Consider the following 25010-nt stretch of genomic DNA (forward strand, 5'->3'; position numbering starts at 1 on the left):
AATCACCTTTCCATTCTTCTTTACATGGCAGAGTCCTAGTCATCCTTCAAGACCTAGCTTCATTGTCATCTCCTCTGGTAAGTCTTCTTAACCTCATCAGGCAGAATTAGTTCCCCCTCATTGTTCATCCAGAACTTTATTCAAACTCCTGTTATTACTTATCACACGATATTGATTTTGTAATCTCCTTGTTTAGAAGTAAGCAGGAACACGTCTGGCTCTTTGCTAAACCCCTCACCCTGCACGGGGCCGAGCACACAGTGGGTGAATGTATGAATGAATGAATGAATCAGTATGCTACTGATATACACGTGGAGTCAGTTCTCATTTTCCAGGCCAATGAGACTGCAAGCCCCCTAAGGGAAGAGAGGATTTCTGACTCACTTTCCTAATCTCCAAAATCATGGCAGGGATTCAAAAGTCAATGAAAAAATACCTAATAAATGAAAATAATTACCCCCCCCCGACCCCAATTTAGTGAGTACCTCCATGCTGCCTAAGCCCTCGCTACAACTCTGGGAGGGAAACCGGAGAGGAGTGTGAGTGTTGGGGAGATGTCACCCCCACCTGCCAAATAAGAATGTTATGTAAGGCTGGAAGCCCAAGACTGGGCCTCCAACTCCAGGTTCCTGGTTCTCTCTGTCCATTCCCTCCACAGAACACCCTGTTGCCATGGAGATGACCATTACCCTAAGTGGGCACAGCTGAGTGAGGACTCCAGAGACGCCTCTTCAGAAGGCGACAGTGCATGGCGACCCTTCGCCCCCTCGCCCACCTCCTCATCTATTTACTCGCCTATTCCTGTGTTTACTCATGTTTGTACTTGTTGATTTATTTTTTTAAAAGCATCTTCGTAGAGGACTAGGCAGCTGAGCAGGACAGAAGCCACTGGGTCACCGAAAGCCTTACCCACCGCCCAAGGTGAGATCCAGGCACCACTGACCATTGGCTGAGGAGGGCTGAGGGGAGGGTTCCTGCCGTTACCAGAAGCCCATTGGCCCGAAGGTGCGAGGAGGGGGCGGAGGGCCGTCCTGGAGGGTGAGGGGCGGGGCAAAGCTCCTACTTAAACTCTCAGGAGCGGCGTCGAGCCGATCCGCGAGCGCGGGCTGGGGCCTCGGGGGTCTCTGTGGGGTCTCTTTTCCCGGGACCTTTGGGTTGGGGGCTCGCGGTGGGACCTCACGACGCATGCGCGCCTGTCTGTGGGAGCAAAGGCCGGGGCTGGGCAAGCGTGTCACTAGACGCTTAGACAGAGCGGCCGTGTGTGAGGCGGGCAGTGCGGAGCCCTGCGGGTGAGAGGCTCCGCCGGCTCCCGGGCAGGCCCTGGGCGGCGGCCGCGGAGGAGAAGGGCTGCGACTAGGGCGCGCGGAGGCACCTGCTGCTGGGAGGCCTGCTGAGCGGCGGGCTGACGCACACGGCCGTCGTGCCCCTGGACCTAGTCAAGCGCCGCATGCAGGCGGACCCCGGCAAGTAGCGGCTTCGGCGTGACGGTGCGGGACGCCGGGCTGCGCGGCCGGGCCCCTCTACCTGGGCTACTCGCGGCGGGGCCTCTTCAAGGCCGGCCTGGGCCAGGTCTTCACGACCGGCCTCGCGCAGCGCCCGGCCCCGAGCGCGCCTGCGCGTGGAGGCCCGGCCTGTACCCGGCCGCCTGGGCCGGCGCCCAGCTCTCCGCCGACGCGGCGCCGCCCCACGGAGGCGGTGACGGTCCGCGTGCAGGCGCAGCCCGGCCTCGCTCGCAGGTGCGACGAGGAGGGCCTGCGGGCGTCGACAGGGCAGACGCCTACACCGTGATGAAGTCCGCCTGCTGCGAGCGCACCGTGGAGGCCCTACACGCACCCGTGCCCGCGCCGGAGCCAGTGCTTCGGAGCAGCTGGCCGTGGCCTTCGTGCCGGCTGCATCGCCGGCGTCGTCTGCGCCGTCGTGTCCGTGTTGAACAAGGAGAAAGGCGGCACGGCCTTCGGAGTTCTCCGCAAACTCGGCTTCGGGGCGTGTGGAAGGGCCTGTCCGCCCGCATCCTCATGATGGGCACCCTGACTGCGCTGCGGTGGTTCTTCCAGGACTCCCTCAAGGTCTCTTTCAAGCTGCGGCGCCCTCTGGCCCCGCAAGCGCCCGAGTCCCTAAAGAACCAGAAGTAGGCGTGGATTCGTCAACCCTTGTAGCCACCATCGGCCCGTGTTTCCGTCCAGTGAGGGGTTGCGTTCAGGCAACACTAGTGTGCAAAATGTTGACGTTTTTTGGAGAGGTGGCAATATGCAGTTCGAGTTCTCTCTAAATGATTCCTTCTTTTTGGCCATCTAAGAGGATTGCTACTGTTTCATTTGGAGTTTGAACCATTATCTTTGGGGAGTCGGCATGGTTGCTTTAACTCAATAGCTTTTCAACAATTGTAAGGAAAAAATTCTGCACAGCAAGTAGGGTTAGGTAATTTAGTGTCTCTGAATTGTATCTCCTTTGCTTCCTCCGTCGGTGGAGATTATCCAGGCATCACTACTGAATAGCCTTCTAATGAGGTTTTAAGGTCAGGACAGGGCCGGCTCCGTGGCTTAGCGGTTAAGTGTGCGCGCTCTGATGCTGGCGGCCCGGGTTCGGATCCCGGGAGCGCCCCGAGGCACCACTTCTCCGTCCAACGTGAGGCCGAGTCCCACGTACAGCAACTAGAAGGATGTGAACCTATGACATACAACTATCTACTGGGGCTTTGGGGGGAAAAAACTGAATAAATAAAATCTTTAAAAAAAAAAAAAAAAAAAAAAAAAGGTCAGGACAGCTGTGTGGGACAGGGAACAAAGTAAAATTTTGCTACATGGGGTTCATCTCAATAGAAATCGTGCATCTATTGAATAAACGAAGGACTCATTCCGTATTTCCTGTTCATGTCCATTACAGGTAAAAGTTATTAAAAGTTAAATTGTGACATATTGCCTGATAGCTTAGTATGTATTCACTGTTTTCAAAGAGACATGACATGAGAAGGTCTGCATTTTCTCATTTTGCTTTGTCCCATTCTCTCCCTGATGTTGCTGATTAGAACACAGCCCTCTCCAGGAAGTGCTACAATTGGATCAATGTGGAAAAGCAAAATGAGATGAAGGGCAGGCGCAGGGAATAAATATGGAAAGAAGAGCCTCTGTTCTCTAAAGATTTCTTTTGTACAATTCGGCTTTCAACAGCTGTACGGCCAAAGATTATACCACCCTGACATTTAAACACACAAAAATGCTACAAATTCCAACAATTTTTTGTCGAATATTAAAGAATGGTTTTGGTGACTTCGGAAGGAAAATCTCCCTTTGAATGTAACAAATGTCATTCATTTAATTTGGTAGGTGTTTCAGTGATTTTTACAGTGGTGGTTTATAAAATTTATTGAAGTTATAAGGCACTTTTTCAGTTTTCTGTAGCCTTCACATCTCTGATTGGGGAAATTATAAAATTAGTGAAATTCTGTGAATTAGAGATGTTTGTGAAATGTGAATAAGAAATAAACTTCAATATATTTGATATGATTTACCAAAATGTTACACGATTGCCTTGTATTAAAAACCATGTTAATGTTTTAACTATGTAATAGTAAACTGTTTAGTGGTTAACAGACGTTAAAAAGTGTCTACATTTAAGTATGTTTGAACTATCTTGATTCGGTAATAAAGAGCTTGGAGGAAAATAGTCAGAACTTGTGAATGAGATGGAATGAAATTTATATTAGTGCTTCTGTTTTTTTTTTTTTTTTATTGGGGAGGATGCAGGGGAAGGATCATTATTAAGACACATCAGCTTTCCTTAGGAGGTTAGTGTCCAGGTTCTTTGAAAGGAAAAGTTCTGAATGAAGGAGAATGATAAACGAATTTCAAGGAACTAAATTGTGCAGCTTCATTTTTGCGAAATTTTAAATATATTTCTGCCTAGTGTTGTCTTGTAAAATGTTTCTAGGAAGTTTCTTTGGTAACAATTTACTACGCAAAGTGCTTTCTATCAGTAATATAGAGAATTGCTGCAAAATCTATGGAGTTTCAAGATAGTGAGAGACCACTTGTTCTCGTCTGTGGTATTTCATGATTGTTCTGTTGACAACACCAGATAATTTCTGTAACATACACTGTGTACGTTAGAGAAGTATAATCTACAGAGAACTGTTTGGCATGATTCTGACTGTCATGGACATAGTCAAGAAAATGGGTTTACTTAGTTTGGATCAACAGTTTTCATACTCACTCTGTGGATTTCTATTCACCTTTTTTTGTTGGTAGTTTACAAAGGTCTGAGTAAATAGGGGCCAGGGTAGATACCAATAAAGAATAAAAGGTAATTTAAGTAAAGGTAACATGAGTTTGGAGTCATTAGGTATTTTTCCCAGTTACTATTCCTTTGGAACGATTTAAACTTCTATTCATTGTTTTACCTTCTCTGTAATTATCACTCTGTGAAGTCATGTGTATCTGTTAGAATTAGAAAAGCCATAGTATACATCTGGTTCTGTGAGACATTTTGTATTCATTTTCTCATAATCTCAATCCTTGAAGTAGTCCATTTTATATATAAAGAAACTGAGATTCAGAGGCTAAGTAACTTGCCCAAAGTCATATAGCTAATAAGTGCTACAGTCTGAATCAGAGTCCAAATTTTCTTCATTACTCTTCATTACTCTAGCTCAACACCTTGGCATAACCAATGACTATCTTTTTCATAAATTGCTTTTTATAGTACCTCAAAATATTTTTTAAAAATTTTCTGTTTGTATATACTTTAATAAAGCTTTCCTAATTTTGCACTAATGGAAAGTTTGTAATGTGTCTCAATTGTGAAAAACCTATGGCAAAATTGCTTAGAAGTAATCAAATTGCAAAATACTTAAATCCGTTTAATTTAGTATTTAAATCATTTCCCACACCAGGTCAGTGCCTGAGTCCTAATTTGAAGGGACAGATGATCATAAAAACTGTGTGTGTTTTTTTTTCTTGCTGAGGAAGATTCACCCTGAGCTAACATCTGCTGCCAATCTTTCTCTTTTTGTATGTGAGCCACCACCACAGCATGGCCACTGACAAACGAGTGGTGTAGGTCTGTGCCCCAGAATGGAACCCCAGGCTGCCGAAGTGGAGGGTGCCAAACTTAACCACTCAGGCCGGCCCCAAAACGGTGCTTTTTAATTTTTTTTTAAATTTGTGGTACTGTAGTTTGAACAAGAGGCTTTGTTCTATCACATTTTCCAATTTTTCCCTCTAATCTGTAGTTTCTACAGCCAAAAAAGCTGGCTTAGACTATTTATCTTTTTCCCCACGTGGTGATTAAAGTAGCTTTTTCAAGTATATGAAATTAATTTCATGATAGGGAGCTGTAATCTCATCTATTGCTCTTTCCTTTGAAAAGTGAATAAAGAGAGTAAGTAAAATCTTAAAAAACAAAGGCCATTTTTACATGTTAAACCACACTGATCAAGATTGGAAAGAATCAAGGTATTAATGTTATGAGTATTTTTCCTTGCTTTACAAGTCTCTTTAGAAAGTATTTCTTTTGAGCCTTTCAAAGGCAGGAGTAATCACTCAAGTCAGAAGATCACATTTTGATAGGCAGCCATTCAATTATACATGCTTATTTTACGTGGTCTTAAAGATCAATTATCTTTTTAATCATGAGCAAAGAACTGTTTGAAAGGAAATTTAAATTTCAGAGTCATTTAGAAGGTTTTGTTTTCCTGAATGCTGCTGTTTGGGTAGGTGGGTGAATAGAGAGGGTACTAACAATGTAATTATAACTTAGGTGTGTGTCCATGTTAGTTAAGGTATTTTGAGACCTTCAGGGATAGAGTAGCCAAATTTTTAGAGGCAGTTTGGTAATTCTGCCCATGCCCCAGTCTGTAACACTGATCAGCATCGACCGCGTGCCAGGTGTTGTGCTGGCAGGAGCGCTTCCGTGATGAGCATGATACATGGGCCCTGCCCTTGTGGAGCTTACGGTCCAGCAGGAAAAACAGTTTACAATTATGCAAAGTGCCACAAAGACGTGTAGGGTGTTGAAAGGTTGTACATCTAAGTGATGTGTGAGATGAGACCTAGAGGATAAGCTGGAGTTAGACTGGCAAAGAGAAGATATGTGGCAGTGGGCACAGTGTGTGCCCCTGCGTGAAGAAAGCAAGCCTGATGGTTTTGAGGAACTGAGAGAAGGGCGCTTTGGCTGGAGCCATTCTGCTGCAGAGGGGTGGTGTGAAATGAAGTAGGAAAGGTAAACAGGAAGAGGTCGCTCCAGGCTTTGTAGTTCCTGTGAGAGATTCAGACTTCTTAGGGTGTTCTTAGAGCCAGTGGAAAACACCTGAAGTGCTATATGCATGGAATGACTTATAAGTTGCTGTGTGGAAAGAAATGGAGTGGAGGGAGAAGAGGTCAGTTAAAATATTGTTGCTATAATCCAGGTGAGAGAGAATGGTTGTCTGGACTAGGATGAAGACAATGGGGTGTTAAAATATCATGAGAAGCTAAAAGGTAGAAACGACCTGAATGTCCATCAATGGATGAATGGGTAAACAAATTGTGGTCTATACATACAATAGAATATTATTCAACCATGAAAAGGAACGAAGTACTCATACATGCTACGAGGTGGACGAACCTCAAAAACATTGTGCAAGGGAAAGAAGGCAGACACGAAAGGTCACGTATTGTAGGATTCCCTATACATAACATATCAAAATAAGCAAATCCATAGAGACACAAAGCAAATTAGTGGTTACCAGGGGTTGGGGTGAAGGGAATGGGATGTGATTATTTAATGGACATGGAGTATTTTTCCTGGGGTGATAAAGTTTTGAAAATAGAGAGAGGCAATGGTGAAACAACATTGTGAATACACTAAATGCCACTTGATTGTACACTTTAAAATGCATGTGTTAAATGAATTTTACCTCAATTAAAAAAAGGTATCATGAGATGCTTTATCCATAATAGCCCAAAAGTGGAAACAACCCAAATATCCATCAACTGATGAATGGATAAAAATATTGTATATCCATACAATGGAATCTTTTGACCATAAAAAGGAATAAAGTACTATTTGCTATAAAAAGAAATGAAGGAATAAAATATATGCTAGAACATGCATGAACTTTAAAATCGTTATGCTAAGCAAAAGAAGCCAGACACAGCCACGTATTGTATGTTTCCATTTATATGAAATGTCCAGAATAGGCAAACCCGTAGAAAGTAGATTAGTGGTTTCCAGGGGCTGGGCTGGGGGTGGAGGGGTGGGAGGAAGGAATGGGGAATGACTGTTAATGGGTACGGGGTTTCTTTTTGGAGGGATGAAAGTGTTATGGAATTAGTGGTGATGGTTGCACAATTTTGTGAATATACTAAAAACCACTGAATTATACACTTTAAAAGGAGGAATTTCATGGTATGTGAATTATATCTCAATAAAGCTGTCATAAATATATGAGACTATAAAATGTACCGCAAATATCTATTTCTTCCTTAAGGTACAGCCCTTACCTCTATCTTCCTCAGTCAAGTTAAGACTATGGCTGTAAAAGTAAACTGCTGACTGTGACGTTAGCGTGCTAAATTCCATACAAATGAGTAGGAAAAAATCCACCATGTGGGAAAGGTTGGAAATTGCCTGGGAGGAATGAATGACATCTTAGTCTCTAGTGATGCAGAGATCATTAATTTTGAAGAAGCACTTCACAAAGTGAGAAGTTGAGCCACCAACAGTTTTGCTCTTTATTGTAAAAAAGAAAGACGAGCAGATGGATTGTGAGAAAAGCAGGTGCGTATATAGTGTACAAGAAAATCTCAGTTAACCAAAATGTCAGGAATCGGTGGTTTTATTTAATGAACTGCAAGGTAACCAGAAATCCCCTTTTGTTTTCAATCCTTGATGGATTTTTGTCTGATTGCTTCTCTTTTATCATATGCTGAATACGGATGGTAATTCAGGGATTTGTAAAGCCTCATGGGCCATCAGTTATGATGGTTCACACTTTTTGTACGGTACCATAGCTGTAGAGGGTGTGGGGCTTTTGGGTGTATGTACACTGGCCCTAGACATCAGTGGATGTGGATGAGTGTGTGTGTGTGTAATCCTCAGTGTTAGTTTGAAATCTTGTCATTTGCCTCTTTTCTAAAACACAGACTGAAGAGAAAAATCTGATTTACTAAGATTGAGAATCTGTTAACATGATATTGCCTGTATTAGCTAGGTACTTTAATGTTATCTTACTGTATTCTTTCTTTGTGTTCTAGTAGGTTGTTTCAAAAATTGGTGGTTTCATGTGTAAACTATATATAGTCCTGTGAGTTACCACTGTGCTCCAAAATGGTAGGCTATCTCTAAGGACATGATATTCCTAAATTATTGTTATATTTTTAATATATATCAGTATATCTATCTTTCCTGCCATAAACAAGTAGAACATGTTTTTAGAAAATACTAGCAAAATTTGGTATTCTGGAAAGAGATTCTGTGAGTTGAAAGAACTCAGCCCCTTTGCAAGGCTAGTAATTCACATACACGTAATTGTTAGTCTTCAGACATGAATTAGAGCTGCTGACAGGGTGATTGTCCGTTTGTAAGAGGGTGGATGGAAACCTGGCAAAGAACCACGGTCCTTTCATCTCCAATAGCGCTCACATTCTGGCTATAGTTACATCTTACTCCCAGATATGAGGATTTGTCTCTGTAATCATGGCCTTGTACCTCAGTGTCTCCCCTCACCCTTACCAAGAATATAAAGCTTTTTTGTCATGCTAAATCAGAACCATTCATCTTATTTATCTTTGTTGTGTTTTGAAACTTTTGCTCTTTTAGATCATTACCTATGTCTGATAAATGTTGTTACTAATATTTATAGCAACCTTTACTGTGCCAGGTATTGCATTAAGTACTTTACATACAATGTATCATTTATTTACAACCGTCTTGTCTTGTGTGGTCGGTATTTATAAAGTTAAGATTTTTTTTTTTGGTTGCAAGCAACACAAAACTCAATACACAGCAGGTTCAACCTTAAAGACATTGTTAACAAGAAATCTGGAGCTAGGTGGACCAAGGTTGGCTCAATAGATCAGTGCTGTCCCCAAGGCCCTAGGCTCTTTTGGTCCTTCTACCCTGCCATCTTCATGTGTCAGTGATGGTTCCCCTCATGTTCAAGAGATGGCTGCCACGGCACCAAACGGCATGTCGCAGCAACAGCATCCAGATCAGGAAGCAAGGGAACAAAGGCAGATGGACCTTCTCTTCATGTGTCTCTCTTATCAGAGAGCAAAATCTTTCTCAGAAGCTTCTGGCAGATTTCCCCCTTGGTGTCCTTGGCCTGGATTAGGTCACATGCTTTCCTGTAGACCCTGTAAACCAGTCACTGACAACAGGAATGGAGGATTTAGATGAATGCGACGCATCTGCTGGGATTACGTACATCAGGACCCGAACAAAATCAGGATTTTTTCTTGTTGTTGTTGTTGTTAGCAAGGAAGAAGAGGGAAATGGCTGTTGGGCAGGCAACCAGGGTCTGCCCTTATATTCTTTTCCCTGTTTTACAGATGAGGAAACTGAGGCTCAGAAAGATTAAGTAAGTAAGGTAAAACCATAGTGACAGACCCAGGGTTCAAACCCCATCTGTCTGCCTCCAAAGCAGTTTGCTGTTACGTTACTCGCTTTAGCCTGGAACTTGCTATGAGGCAGAGCTACTACAGATCATATCAAAGGGATTTATTACTGAAAGTGTCAGAAAAACTGCTTTCTAACAGTGACTAATACACAATGAAGTCTCAAAGCCAGGAATCTTTGGGCAATGGCGATCCATGGATAACCAGATATGATTAGCTATAAATTTTGCTATCGTGCTCTGAAAAAAGAAACTGGGTGAGAAAAAATACACAAAGAAACATATTAAAAGAAAGCAAATGTTTATAATCCTGTTTTGTAGGCATCCTCAGTCTTTTCATTTTGTACTTTTTTCCCTATTGACTTTCCAGAAATGGCCGATTTCTCTCAAATGCTGTATACTGGAAAAATCCAAAGGATTCATCAGATGAACACATGTCAAAGAACCACTACCAGTTTTTTTTCTCAAGAAATGCATCAAGCATCTGATTTGCTGCTGATAAATTCTCTGTAAGTAGCATTATAATTAAGCGCACACAAAACTGTTCTGTGTCTCCAAGAATACAGCTGGGCTGGCACTGATCTGGTGATGGCGCACGGGCACCGAGTGGGAGGTTCCAATGCATCTCAACTACCATGTACCTTCTTTGTGCCGCCACCAATCTGTCTCCCCCGCCCCCGACACCCTGTGAATCACAGGCCATTGCCCATTCACCCCATGTCTGTCACTGAGCTAGTTTACTGGGCTCCTTCACTGAGCCTTGAGGCTGGCTGTCCTGCTTCCAGGCTCTGGTCAGGAAAAAGGCCAGGAAACTGAAGTGGTACCCCTCTCCCAGTGTGAGCCTCCACCACCCCCAGACTGGTAGACTTGGCCTGGGAAATGAAACAATGGTATTTGACAAAACTGGGGAAAGAGAGAGGCAGTGGGGGGGGAGGCGGCAGGAAAGGCCAGAGTGGTCAGACCGGGCTTCCACACCTGGTGTCACCACTGCTGGCCTGCATGGCTTTGGCAAGCTACCTTACATCCTCAAGCCTCAGTTTCCTCATATGTAAAACGGGGAACCACAGCACCTGCCTCGAAGACTGATTGTAAGAATTAGCAATGATTTACGTAAAACACATGGTATAAGATAAAAGCTCAATCTATTATAGCACTTATTATTACCAGTGCCTTAGTAAAATGTTGAAGGCTGTTAGCATGGAAAGATTTAGCCTGTGTTGTTATTGTTGTTATGGTTGTTCTTGGATATATAAAAGATATATTTGCTTTAATTTTTAATGCATCATAAAGTACATAACCCTTTGTGGGAAATGCAGCATGTAGGCAAATGAAAAGCAAGTAGCCTGGGGGTGTTGTGTGTATAGAAGCCAACAGTGGCAACCCCATCTCTCCCTGGCTTCTGTGCAAACAGTTTCTTTTACAAATGTGTTTTTGGTATGCAAATCACTCTATGCAGATTTCTGTGTGCAAAATACAGCATAGAAAAATGGCCCTCTTGCCAAGGAAGATAGGAGATGTTGGCTGCCATCAAATGAATAGCAGCAAATTTTAGATTTCTTTTCCTACTGCTCTTTCTAACAATGTATGGGGTGAGTATATTTTTGGCACATTAAACCGAACTATTTTGGCTTTAGATTGTGTGTTCTTGTGGTAAAAGTGTGCTTATTGAAGCTGTAACTACTTTTTGAAGCCATAATAATGCTTAGTGGTATTTAATTTAGTATTTCACAACAGTGTGCCACCTCTAGTTAGTAAAAATGCTTGTTCTAAAGTCACAGATGGCTTCCTGGCTAAGGTTAGGCTGCTAGTCTCCTGTACTTCCTACTTTTTAATGAAGATTTGTGCTTATTAACAGATTTAAGTGTATATTTCGGAAAATGTTTTCTCCCTAATTAATGTATGTCTTAGCAAGTGAAAGGAATACATTTAATATTAAAATCATCTCTGCGTGAGCATGGGAAGCCAGCACTTAATTCATCAGGCCGTATTGTACCATCCAGGCAGAATAACAACATGTCTCTTTCGTGGTGTTCCTTACCATTTTCAAGGTCTTTTCCTATTGGCTCCTCTTATGAGCTGATGGAAGGAGATGGAATAAACACTCCATCTGAGGTCGCTTGTAACAGAAGACCCAGGCCTGAGTGCTTTGTTTTTCCTGATGGTGCTCAGGGAAAACAGCAACTGTAGGCCAGTGGCCCCGCCAGGCTTCCCCTCTCTCCTCTTCTCTCCTTTCCCTTCCACCCAAGCATTTTTTGCTTGTTTTGGGTGTTTCCAACTTGCCGAATGAGACACTCATTAATTTTATAGAAACAAAGCTTAAATTGAAGGCATTTTTCAAAACAAAGTACCTCATCTGAGAGAGAATGACAAGTGTAGCTTACTTCTATTGGACATCAGGAATGGCTGGAAAAGAGGGAGGAGACTAATGTCTTCATGTACTCATTTACTCATTCATGCATTCATTCATTCTTTCATGCATTGACTCATTCATCAAACATCATGCCTAGTTTGTGTCAGGCATTGCCCCAGGCACAGGAACGCAAAGATGAAAATAGTCCCACCCATTGAGGAGCTCACTGTCTACCGGGAGATGCAGATGTGTAAACAAACTAGAGTGGCATTGATGCCCCAACAGAAGTAGGTACACGGTACAAAGGTGGGATCATTAACTCCATCACACTTGTAGTGAGGAAAGACTTTTTGAAGGAGTCACATCTGAGCAAGGTTTTGAAGGATGAATAGGTGTTCTCCAGGTGGGTGGGGGTGTGTGGGGAAAAGAGCACTTGAGGCAGAGAGAACAGTAAGTACAAAGGCCAGAGGCCTGAACCAGCAAAGGATGGGGAAGCTTTTCTTTGGAGAAATTTCTTTGGCCTAAGAACAGAGAAGGAGAGAGGTATGGGAAATGTTCTCCACATCTCGTGTATTTGTTTCCCCGTTTTAGTTCTACTCCACTACCCATGTTAGGTCGCCTTATGGCTTATCCAAATTGTCGCTGTAGCCTGTAACTGGTCTTGCTGCCTCCAGCTTCTTCCCTCATTAACATAGAACACTTCAAAGGCGCCTGCAGTATTCATCCCCCACCCACATGGACACCACTGTGGACAAAATAAAGCCCACAGCCCTTACCCCAGAGCATTGAGGGCCTGTTATGACTCGGTCCCTCCTGGCCACTGGCATTGGCCGTTTCCCGCTCCACTCCACTGCCCACCCCTCACACTGGCCCTCAGGTCCCAGGCCCTAAGCCTGGTCTGCATGCTTCCACGTCCCCTCCTTTGCCCATGTCAGTCCCGCTGACCAGGCCGTCCATCCCTCACCGATCTTCACTTCAAGCCTGCGAGATTGAGCTCAGGCATCCTTCGTCTGGCTGGACTTGGCTCCAGCCTCCCGTCTGCCAACACTGTGTCAGGGACTGAATGAAGGCTTGGGAGTCCCAAGATGTGGTTCCAGTCTTGGCTCTGGCTTTAGACAAGTTTCTGAGACTCAGTTTCCCCAACTGTAAAAGATGACTGCCTACCTTGCACAGTTGTTCTAGGGTTAACAGAGCATGTTTATTAAGTGCCTGACACATAATCAGTCCTCAGGTATTAGAGCTATTATTATTGTTGTAGTAGTTTAATCTCTCCATGAAATTCAGGCATTGGTAACTACTTTTCTAACTTGCCATGAGGGTCTTATAAACTGATGTATATGAAATTTCTGTAAACTGAAAAGTCCTTTACATAAAGTTAATTGTTGTTCGTATCTCTATTAAGGTATTCATTCATTTTTTTCGTTCATTCATCCATTTCCTCATTTAACGTTTACTAAATTCCCAGTATGTGGTACATCTCAACCTCAGCATGGAGGACAGCAAGATGAGTTTGAAATGCCCTTAAAGAGCGCAGAGCCTCATGGGAAAATCAGACAGGGAGGCAGTCAAGTCTAAAACCAGGTGGGGAACCCCTGGGACCAAGTTGGGTGCGTGGAACATGGGAAGGCTGAGAGCTTGGGGATGAGTTCCAGAAGAGCAGCCCTCTGCTTGGGTCTGGAAGGATGTGAGGAGGCGGCGGAGGTCATGGCAGGTCAAGGGAACTGGGTCAACCTGGGCTCGAGGGTGAGACTGCTTAGAATGTCTGGGACCCGCAGTGTCCACCGAGGAGCCGAGCGTCTGGGGCTGTGGGTTAGAGGGAAGGAGAGTGGAGTGGGGTGGAGTGGACCTGGGGAGACTGCGGCAGGACAAGAGGTTGGGAAGGCAGACTGGGCGGAGGGTGAAGGTTCTGAGAGCCTGTGCGCTTGGGAGGTGCTGAGGGTTCCATGGCCCGGGTGGGCTGAGAGCTCCTAGAAGGCAGAGATGGGTTTCTGTCATCTCTTATTCCCCCCAATCCTCACAGCACGCAGGGCCCAGTGCTGCGCAGTGAGTGCAGAGGGCAGAGTGCGACAGGAAGTCCTCAAGTGCAGCAAGTCAAGCTGCCCCAGCCACCACCCTGGCTGTGCCCCCATGCGCCCCAAAGCCCTCCCTCGAGGCACAGAGGGTGGGGGTGACATGTTTTTGCCAAGGAGCTGTAACATCCATAATGTAATAATACAAGTCAACAGGAAAACAGGGTTTGTGTTACAGAATTTCACCTTGAGTAAATTTTGCTGAAATGTATATAGTTACAAACTGAAGGACAGTCGGCTGCCAGAATGCTTTAAAGCTGCGGAAATGATTCTCTGTGACCTCTTTTCAGAGCCCTTGAAGGTCTGCGGAACAAGGCCAACAACATGTAGGTGTTAAACCTTAACTTGTTGATCACAAAACGGGCTATAGGATACTGACTATAAACTGTCAGAGGTTGAGAATTAATCTTTTTTCCTCCATATGTGGAGAAATAAGCGCTTAGAACAGAAATCCCCTCTATCCAAATACCCGGCATCCAGTCAGGCCTGGTACTATGTTACCACCACCCTCTGAAGGAAAGTTTTGAAAATAAACACTTGAAAGTCTGCCCAGATTGTTATAATCTTATTAATCTAACAAAGAGACTCAGTAACTGCCTCAACCAGGGGGATCGGTGTTTACCATGTAATTTGCAACAAGCTGATAAACACACCCTTGCCCCACTTGCAGAAAAATCTCATGCTCCCTGCAAGGAAGCAGTTGGCAGAAAAACAGTAATAAAGGATTAGAAACCAAAAAACTGTGGTTTAGGTCCTGGGTAAATGGTCGTCTCCCCTACCCGCTGGCCTCCCAGCCCCCTGCCATCTCCAAGTTCAGAGGTACAGGGTGTGGTTTCTCCCTGTCTTGCCCTCCTAAGGGCTCTGTCATGATGCTCTGGCCCTTAGGGCAGTCTGCCAAGATGTCCCTCTGCGGGATTTCTGCCCTGGGGTTTTGCTGGGCCACTCTGAGGTCGTTCTGGATACTGTGGTGGATTTTAGAGCTGTTCTCTCTCCCTAGTCTGAGGGGAGCCCAGATGGCTGTGCTCCTCTCCCCCTGGTCTCTAGGGGGCAGTGATATTCAACAATGCCTTTGAGCTTGGCTCCTCTAAGAGTTCTTGGTTGTGCGGAAATTAAAAGAAACCTAGACTAAACTGGAGTTGGGAAGGCCTGTAGGAGGAGCTCTGGTGCACTATCACAGGTCAATTACTCCAAACGGGAAGAGATGTTGGTTTACCTCCCCAACAGGAAGTACAACTACTTTACTACTGAAGGAAGATTTCTCTCCCCACCTGGCAACAGCCCAGCCAATGAGAAGTGCTGCAGCTCAGCCAATGAGAAGCTGTTGTTGCCCTGAACTGTTACTTTCCCCCAATGGACTTTCCTTTAGAATAGCCCCTCCCTACTCCCCCTTTATCTCTAAAAAAAGCAGGGGCCAGCCAGGCGGCATAGCAGTTAAGTTTGCCCGTTCTGCTTTGACCGCCTGGAGTTTGCAGGTTCAGATCCTGGGTGCAGACCTATGCACCGCTCCTCTAGTTATGCTGAGGCGGAGTCCCACATAGAGCAACTGGAAGGATGTACAACTATGACATACAACTATCTACTGGGGCTTTGGGGAGAAAAAAAGGAAAAAAAAAAACAAAGCAGCCCCCCTCCTTTGTTTTCTGGATTTGCCGATAGTTCGCCATAGCATGTACATGGTGAATTACAATGCTTTTGGCTATACCTGAATAAACTCATTTTGAGGGTAAAATAACAGGTGAATTTGATCTTTAAGTTGACAGTTGCAAACCACTGGACAACCTCTGGCTAACTCAGCAAAAAAAGGAATTTATAGCAAGGGCAGAGGGCAGGAGCCAGAGAGGTTAGGCAACTGGGGTTATGCCAAGTTACCACAGGGACAGTCTGGCTGCCCCACCCCACGGCCCAGCCACCCCTTCCTCCTGGCCACCAGCTCTGCAGATCATCTCTAAGGGTGGTCCTTTGTCTCCCTCCCTCAGGATTAAAATCCCAAGTGGTGGGGGGGGCTGTTTGGCTGCCTCCAGGCCCACTTTCTACCTCCTTTTTGTGGGGGAAGCCCTGCCTCCCACCAGGACCCACACAAGAGGAAGAGATTTGGATGTTGGGTAGTAAAAAAATGAACAATATCCACTTCACTCTTCTGAATAATAATAGCTAGCATTTACTGAGCACTGTGCCAAGCACTTTAAATGGATGAACTAACTCATTGAGTCCTCACAACCAGCCTGTAAGAAAGGGCTCCATTTTACAGATGAGAAACTGAGGCACAAGAAACCAAGTAACATGCTCGAGGTCACACAGCTAGGAAGAGACAGAACTGTGAGTCAGTCTTCACCGTGGGGGGTTGGATGGAGGTCAGTTACTGTCTACAGAGGCTTGAGAAGCTACATGTAAACCTCGCCTAAGGTGAGCCTCTCACATTAGTTGGCTCACCCCAGTTTCCATCTCTAACCTTCTTGTCTTCCTGTGTGCCCTGTTTTGCTTTGCTTCCAGGCTCACTGACTCCCTCGCCCACCTCATCCGTCCAGGCTCTTGGCTTGGCCCTCGTACCCCCATCTGCCTGTGCACGGCCCTTCTCTTATTTAACCCTGGTTCGTGAGAGGATGTGGCCCAAATCGAAAATGCACCAGGATGCCGAACGCCATGATTAACACCTCCACTATATTTTAAAAACTGTTTGTCCTTATGAGGGTCTGTTTCAGGATCTGAATCACTGAGTAAAAAACCATATCAACCTTGACAAATCTGATGTTTCTAATTTTAAAAAAGTGTCTTATCAATCAGTGATTGTAACATGTATAGCAATAGAATTTGACATTAAGGGATTTCTATTCTTTTTTTAAAAATTGATGTGCTTGGAGTCTGGTACATGGTGGGCACCTGATCGATAAATGCTGCATTAAGGTGTGAGAATCAGAGGCCTGTCACTCTGGTAATTGCAGCCTTGATTGAAAGATTGACATTCTTTTTGTGAGCATGTTACAAACAAAGCCTCATTTTCAGCCTTAAAATATCCTGATTTTTTATTCCTTTATTTATTTCCCTGATTCTAACCTCCTTTTGGGTTACTGATTACCTCCACTTTCACCGTTGGGAGAGAGCTTTTTTCTTTAGAAATAATTTTAGTGACCCCCCCACACACACACACAACATGAGAGAGGTCTCCCTGTTCCACGCCATTACTGACATCTAAACACGACTATTTAGATTCTGACTCTACCAGGCGGAATGTGTGTGTCAGTCTGTCTTCTGCATGGCCCATATCCCACTGTGATTTCTCAGCGAGACATAATAATTACCCGTAATTGGAGTGGGCATCACAGACAAAGTTTGAACATTAAACTCATCCTTCTAAAACAAAATACATGCTCTGCACTACAGCTTTGCAGTCCCGAGCTGTGGGCGGAAGGCACCTGACAAGCTCCTTAAACTCAACTCTGAGGAAAGTTTCTAAAATGACATTGGACCAATACTTTAGAAATAAATTTGTTTTGAATGAAAAGAATTTAGGATGTAAGACTCCAGGACTGATATGAAAAGGAAAGGAAAGGCCTCGAGACGCCTTTTCCTAAATCAGAATGACTGAATTCGTGTCCACCAGCTTGATCCTTTCCTGAAGGCGGCAAACCAGAGTACATCCAGTCGCCCTCAAACATCTCATCAATCTCCTGCCACAAAAATGAATCAACGTTACGTCCAGACCCTCATCCTACCTCCCCTCAGCCGGAGCACCCGCCAGGCTGCGTTAGCAGTGAGTGATGCCAGTGCAGATGGACGCCCGTGCTCCAGTCCTGGGGGCCCGCGGAGGGGAGGAGGAGCCCCCACGGCCCAGGCCGCCTCTCCTCCAGACAGTCGGGCTCACACTCCCCGCGGCGTGGAGCTGTCTACCCCATCGTCAGCGGCAGAGCGGGCGGGCAGATGTGTGCGTGGTCAGACGGCTGAGATGCTGCCACCGCGGGGCGGCTGCCAGGGGAGTGTTTCTGCGAGAGAGTGACAGTCTGTCCGCAGCTCAAGATCATCTGGGGGCTCGCCTCTCCCAAGCGTCTAAACCCCGTAAAAGCAGTTTCCTTAAACCTTCTCTGAGTTAAGTCCCTTGAGGGAGCTACTGGGAGTCAGCGCATCCGGAGCATCCATTGAAACCTCTGTGGCCCGACAGCAGCGATCTTCTTCCTGCCTGGACAGGCTGCTGAGAGTCTCCTGAGGTCCCTGGGCCTCCCTGTGGGGCACACAGATCTGGGGTCAGACAGCTGTGGGTTGAGATTCTGGCACAGCCGCTCAGGCAAGTTCCCTAACTTCTCTGAGCCTCGGTTTCCCTACAGGAAAAGTGGAGAGTGATACTCGCCCACAGAGGCTGCTGTGAGGCTCAGATGTGCGCACGTCCGGCACCTGGCCTGGCACCTGGCGCGCTCTGGGTGTCCTGCTTCCTGGACCAGCTTGTTGTCAAGGTCTTTAAGAAGGCCACCTGTGCGGCATTTAAGAAGCTGTACTGAGATCAGAAACAGAGAGGAGCCACCCGGGGGAGAGGCCTCCCCGACTCCGAGAGCCTGGGACTTCTCCTTTCCCCGAGCTCTCCGACAGCGTTCACTCCCGGCCAGGCCCCGGCAGGTGGGCCTCAGCTCCCTCGCGGGTGTACTTAGCTTGCCTTGTGAGAGAGCTTGTGGTCCACCCCATGACTGCTTCTCCTAAATGCCTCTCTTTTCTCGTGTGCTCCTTTCATAGTGGCATGAATGGCTTCAAAGAACCGGAAGGGACTGTAGTGACCATCTGAGTCCCAGATGGGGTAACTGTGGTGACGAGCTGTGGGTGATGTCCCTGGACTCCTGGTCCAGTGCTCCTCCTGTTCTCCACGCTGCCCTGGGCATGCGTGTCCTCAAGTGCGGTTGCCCAGGGAAACGCTCTGCAGCGGTGCTGCTCCTGCTGCCCAGCAGCACAGCCACCCGGTGCAGAAGGGAAGGTGGGCAGCAAATGCTGTGCTTAAAGCAGCTGTTTTGGGGTCTGGCCCCTGTCAACTGGGGAGCCCCTGGAAGACTGAATACGAGTCATCCTGGCACCGACAGTTACTGCCTAGAGACTTAAACGACATGAGCATTGCCCGTGGTTTTCTTCAGATCTTGCAAAGTTTACAGCCTGTGAGCACGTCCTGGCCCCCTCCTCTCCTCACCAGGCCCAGACTCCACCTGCACACCTGTACCCCAGGCCTTCCCGTCACCCTCCTGGCAAACCCCACCCAGGGAAAATCCAATGGGCCCCCTCCTCCATGCCTACCCAGGCTGCTGTGCCCTGCTGGCTTCTGAGCGCTGCTGGCTTCTCAGCACTGCTGGGCTGTTCAGAGCTGTCATTCTCCCTGTTCCACCCAACCTCCAGCTCAACCCCTCACTGCTCTCCTGAACCCTGCCCACTCCCCTCAGCAAATGACTTGGACCTCCCTTCTCAGAGACGACAGAGGATACATGCGCCCTCCCCACCGTATCTCTCCCAGCTTACCTGCACCCACGCCCATCCTGTCTCCTTCCCTTCCAAGCATCTGAGAGGGCCTGTCAGGGATCCAGCCTCAGTGGTCCTCTGTCTCTCCATCCTCATCCTCTTGTTCCCTGGCTCCAACTCTCCCTGGGAAATCTCCTGGGCTAAGGGCCTGGCACCACCAATCACCCTGCTGCCTGGCGTGAAACCTGGGAGTCATCCTTGATTCCCCTCTCCCTTCCCACAGACTGTCCATTCTTCCTCTTGAACAAGTCTCGATGGGCTACCTTCTCTTGGTTAGTGGTCACTATCATCCTGGTTCAGGCCACAGTCACCTTTGGTCTGGGTTCCTACAGTAGCCTCCATGGGCACCCTGCCCCCAGCCTGCCCCCTCCCCCACTGCTCCCCCATACTGAATGGGTTATTTGTCCAAGTCAGACGTCCCTCCCCACCCATGACCCTCAGGGCTCCCCACCCCCCTGGGTGGAGTCTACCCCTGACTTTGGCAATACAGTCATGGCCCTCTGGGGTCTGACCTCTGCCAACCACTCTACCCCTCTGACTTCCTGGGCCTTCTCCATGCAGGTCCCCTGCCTGGCGGCCCTACCTCCCCTCCCAGCCCCCCTTCAGCTGACTGACTCTTTGCTGCCCTTCCAGACCCAGCTCCTGCATCGTCCCCTCCCGGGATGATGGGTTTATGGTTAAGGTTGCAGCCCCTGATCATCCCTCTGTCCAGCCTGGATCACAAGGCGGTGTTGTGGAAAGTTTACGCCTCTGTCTCCCACACATCCCGGGCGTACTTCCAAGGCAGAGGCTGTGCCCCATCCACCTCCAGGTCCCCCAGCCTGGCACGTGGTGGGCGGTCAGTGGCTAACTTGTGGTGACGCTCAGGCTGGAATGTGAATATCCAGTGCTCATGCCTCTGGCCTGCCGGACAGAATAACGTGTCTTACTCACATGGAAGGACCATATCTCCAATTTCATCTTCTACTCCTCTTCAACTCTGACGGCAGGAGCAGGGCTACAGGGTCAGAAGGTCCCCACTTCAATACTGACTCAACCACTGACTGGAGTCGGGCCTTTGGAGAAGATGCTTAACTTCTCTGAGCCTTGGTTTTCCCATGTGTAAAATGGGGATGATCATACCTGTCTCATAGGATCTGATAAAAATTAAATGAAGTGATGCAAATAAGGATCTGGTGGAGGGCCTGCACCTAGTGAACACTGAAAAATGGGAGCTAATATTCCAGTGGGCTTTTTGGTGACCATGTATTAAATTAAACAGAACAGGACTGAATCCTATACGAGGCACTATTGCATTAGCTCCAGAAGCAAACCAGAGGTAAGGGAGTGAGAGCTGGGATAGGAACAAGAAGACCCCAGCTTCACCTCTGTCACCACACCAATGTCCTCATTGGTTTAACAAAAGGGGAGAAGGTCTGATTAAAATGGTAACTAGGTTCACTCCCAGCTCACGGATCGTCTGATCCTAAGATTCCTTAATTCTACAATTTCATGAACTGCCATGTGTAGCCTCCGGCTCTATTGAGGTTTTTAAGGGAAAATGCATCCAAAACTCACTTCTGTTGAAGGGCAGAAGACCAGCATTGGAAGGCCAAGTCAGGCGGCCAGTCCTTACCTGCAAATATTTCCATCCACGTGAGAAGGTGACTTTCCCTCTGAAGGGTTCAGAGACTATAATGCTCAAAACGGCCATTTTGTGAATCCCAACAATGCTTAGCATTCCAGGAATCCCTGTGAATGGCTGGCAGGAGCTTATGTCTGCAAATGCAGCCATCTAGATGAAATTTGCAAGGAAATAGAGGCTTTAGATATTACAGTATTTTCAAATATCATTATTACTGCTCTATAAATATCCCACGCCCACAGTGTTTCAGGTGCCACATGGGAAATATTGGATTCGGTTGGAGATTTTCTTAAAAGACCCATAACAGTACCATATGCCAGTCATATTGGATAATATTTATGTACATGCTGCAGAAGCAAAGATTAGCTGTGTCAATATGTATAGAAAAACCCCACAAAAGAGAGTCTGTGGGATGTATATTATCTGCACTTATGTTCAAAAGTGTTTGCCTAATTTCTTCACTTCTTTAAGAGCTATTTCACGCATAAACTACAGAAAGTTTGGAGGAGTGAGGAATTAATACAGCAATAATCATAGGGAAATTATCAGAGATCCCCGGGGCCTCCTACTGGGAGGAGTTCAGAGCCTCTGCTGCTACAAAGAGCAGTTCCAGAGCTGTGAACAGCAATCAACCCTTCCATTTGCTTTTAACTAATGGGATTCAAACAGTTCATTCCTTTTCGATTGTTCTCATCAGCATACAAAAGAAGAAATTGCTTGGAGGAAAAAAGTTTTTGTATGGGAGACACGCAAGAGGAAAAACTATTCCCACGAATGTTGATTCCAAGCGCAAATTTGCACATGAGCACTGTGCAAACAACCAGTCAGCCATGTTAGTAGATGGGTACTGTGGATTGAACTGTGTCCCCCCAAACTCATATGCTGAAGCCCTAACCCCAATGTGATGGTGTTTGGAGACGGGGCCTTTGGGAGGTAATTATGTTTAGATGAGGCCAATGATGGGATTAGTGCCCTCCTAAGAAGAGACACTGGAGAGCTTGCTTCTTTTCTCTCTCTCTCTGATATATGGCATGTCTACAAGCCAGGAAGAGAGGTCTCCCCAGAAACTGACCAGGCGTCATCCTGACCTCAGACTTCCAGCTTCCAGAACTGTGAGAAATAGATGTCTGTTGTTTAAGCCAGTCTGTGGGATTTTGTCACGGCAGCTCGAACAGACAATGCAATGGGGTTCTTACACTCTGAGCTCTCATCTTGGACGACGACAAGATCAGAATTCAGGATTACATTAAGCAAAGAGACACATGCGAGCAGCCGTGTGGGCAGTGGGGTTACTGCCTTTGACAGGCTGGCGAGGGCAGGGGTCGCTGTCTCCCTATTTTCTTGGTAGAGCTGGTTGTTACGGACTGAAAGTACGTGTGACTCTCTTAGGGAATCAATCCTGAGCTAAAAATATGAAATTGTCCAATTATTTGGACAGCAGAGCAGTACTAAACAGCCTAATGCCAGCAAATGGTTTGAAATTGAGAAGCCACACTGGGGAGCCCAGGCAGGTGGAGGGCAGGGAGAGGGAACAACTTATTTATTATGAATTGTATTTCTCTTTACTGCACAGTTTTATTTTTAATTGCAAAGTGTCCAGTTGAGCAGTTACTAGTGAAATTTACTTTTGTAATAAAAGCTCTTTGTTAAATCATGGTTTTTAACAGTGACATGAACTGGATTTTGCTGGAATAAATAAGATGCTGAAGTGCTTTTAAAATTGGAAAAAACTCAGCAGCACACCCCAAATCTTCATATGACTGTTAAGAAAAAAAAACGGTGACCTAATTAGATTGAGAACTCACGAGTTACTTGTGTTAAGCATGCTAAGGGCTTGGCTGGCCTCAGAAGCCTGGTGGTCTGGATTCAATTTGACCCCAAATAGCTGTGTGACCTGGAGCAAGTCCCTTCCCTTCTCTGGGCCTTAGTTTCGTCATCTGTTGAAAATAACACAAAACAAACACAAAAAAAGAGGCTGAATCTTTCCGTGACAATCTTCCTCAAGCAAAAAAGAGGAAGATTGGCAACAGATGTTAGCTCAGGGCCAATCTTCCTCACCAAAAAAAACCAGGCTGAATCTTTCTGCTCTGACATTCTCCTCAGGAATATGAGTCCACCCAACATCAGGCAGCTCTGAAAGATGAGCTCCCAGACCTGGCAGAAAATGAAGGGTTAGGGCCAGAATTGAAACATAAAAACCATTTACCCAGGTGTGGAAGCCCCAGTCTATCACCATTATTACCCTCTCCTCCGTGGTGCACCAGCTCCAGCCTTCACGTCGTGTTGGCGGCCAGGGGGTGTCCAAAGCCGTGTGTGGGAAGCTCCTGGTCGTGGGAGGAAGGGCCGAGGCCGAGGCACTACAGGGGAGCCTGGCCCAGGAGTGGCCTGTGGAAGCAGGCTGTTCAGAGGTGCCCCCTGGACTGGTTACTTGGGTGCTAGAGGAGGACTATGTGCTCCTGGGAGGGCTGGGCAGGTGTCAGGTAGAGCCCACAGCACAGTGCAGTGACTCCCCCCACCCCAGCCTGAGCCAGCCCAGGGCCACCCCAAGAAGCAGACAGGAAAGGCTCCAGCTGCCCTCGTCCCGGCAGAGCAGGGGAATGTTGGGGTTTGGGGGGTATGTTAGTTTGTTAGAGCTGCCATAACAAGGTAGCACAGACTGGGGGACTTAAGCAACAGACATTTATTTTCTCACAGTTCTGGAGGCTAGAAGTCTGAGATCAAGGTGTCGGCAGAGGTGGTTTCTTTTGAGGCTCTCTCCTTGGCTTGTAGATGGCCGTCTTCTCCTCCTGTCTTCGCATGGTCATCCCTATATCTGTCTGTGTCCAAATATCCTCCTCTTATAAGGCGGATTAGGGCTCACCAGAATGACTTGACTTTAATCACTACTTTAAAGAGCTTATCTCCAAATACGGTCACATTCTGAGGTGCTGGGGGTGAGGACTTCAACATGTGAATTTTGAGGGGGCACAATTCAGCCCATAGCAGAGGTTGTTGATGCTTTGTTTTGATAGGGACCCTGTATTTGTTTCCTACAGCTGCCGTAACAAATTACCACAGACTGGATGGCTTAAAACAACCAAAATTGATTTGGTCTACGGTTCTGGAGGCTGTAAGTCTGAAAGCAAGGTGTTGGCAGGGCCATACTCTCTCTGAAGGCTCTTGAGGAGGTTCCTTCTTTGCCCCTTCCAGGTCTGGTGTTTTCTGGCAATGCTTGGCATTCCTCGGCTTGCAGACACATCATTCCAATCTCTGCCCCCATCTTCACATGACGTTCTCCTCTCTGTGTGTGTCTGTGTCTCAACTTCCCTCTTCTTGTAAGGCCCCTTTCATTTAGTATGACCTCGCTTAACTTGATTATACCTGCAAAACCTTATTTCCAAATAAGGTCACATTTGTAGGTACTGGGAGTTAGGACTTGAACATATCTTTTTGGGGGACACACTTCAACCCACAACAGACCCCTTCTCCTTATGCCCCTGCCCTCCCACCCTCAGAGCTGCTCAGGTATTACTTTTCGCTTAAAGGTTCAGAACTGGCTTCCCTTGTTCGATGCTTTTTTAAATGACTAACATCTTTCTGTTTCCCTGGTCCCTTTTGTCTCCCTCTTCGTCTCTTTTCTTTTGTCTCCCCCTCCGCTCTCCTGTCCTCCCGGGTTTGTATCTATTTGCTCTGCCTCTCTCCCCACTTTCCCACTCTCCTCATCCCAGCCCCTCACTGTCTCCCCTCCTTGCTTAGGTGTCTGAAAAACACCATTTTTGCTCAGACGTGGTGACCAGGAAGAATGTTTCTCAGTTATTATAAAAATCCTGAGTCTCTGCTTTGCTCCAGTGACCATGCGACGGTCTTCTTTCCCAGCTTGTCATGGATTAGGTCTGTTTTTTCAAGCATTTTATA

At 46.5% G+C, this 25010-nt stretch overlaps 1 pseudogene; it reads left to right on the top strand.

Moving 5' to 3' along the window:
- Window positions 1-1185: 1185 nt before the first annotated feature.
- On the top strand, window positions 1186-2281 carry LOC101403701 (uncharacterized; annotated as a pseudogene).
- The last annotated feature ends 22729 nt before the right edge of the window (window positions 2282-25010 follow it).

The sequence above is a fragment of the Ceratotherium simum genome, chromosome 22 (assembly GCF_057802395.1).
Source record: "Ceratotherium simum simum isolate JZ-2026a chromosome 22, ASM5780239v1, whole genome shotgun sequence".
Classification (NCBI taxonomy): domain Eukaryota; kingdom Metazoa; phylum Chordata; class Mammalia; order Perissodactyla; family Rhinocerotidae; genus Ceratotherium; species Ceratotherium simum.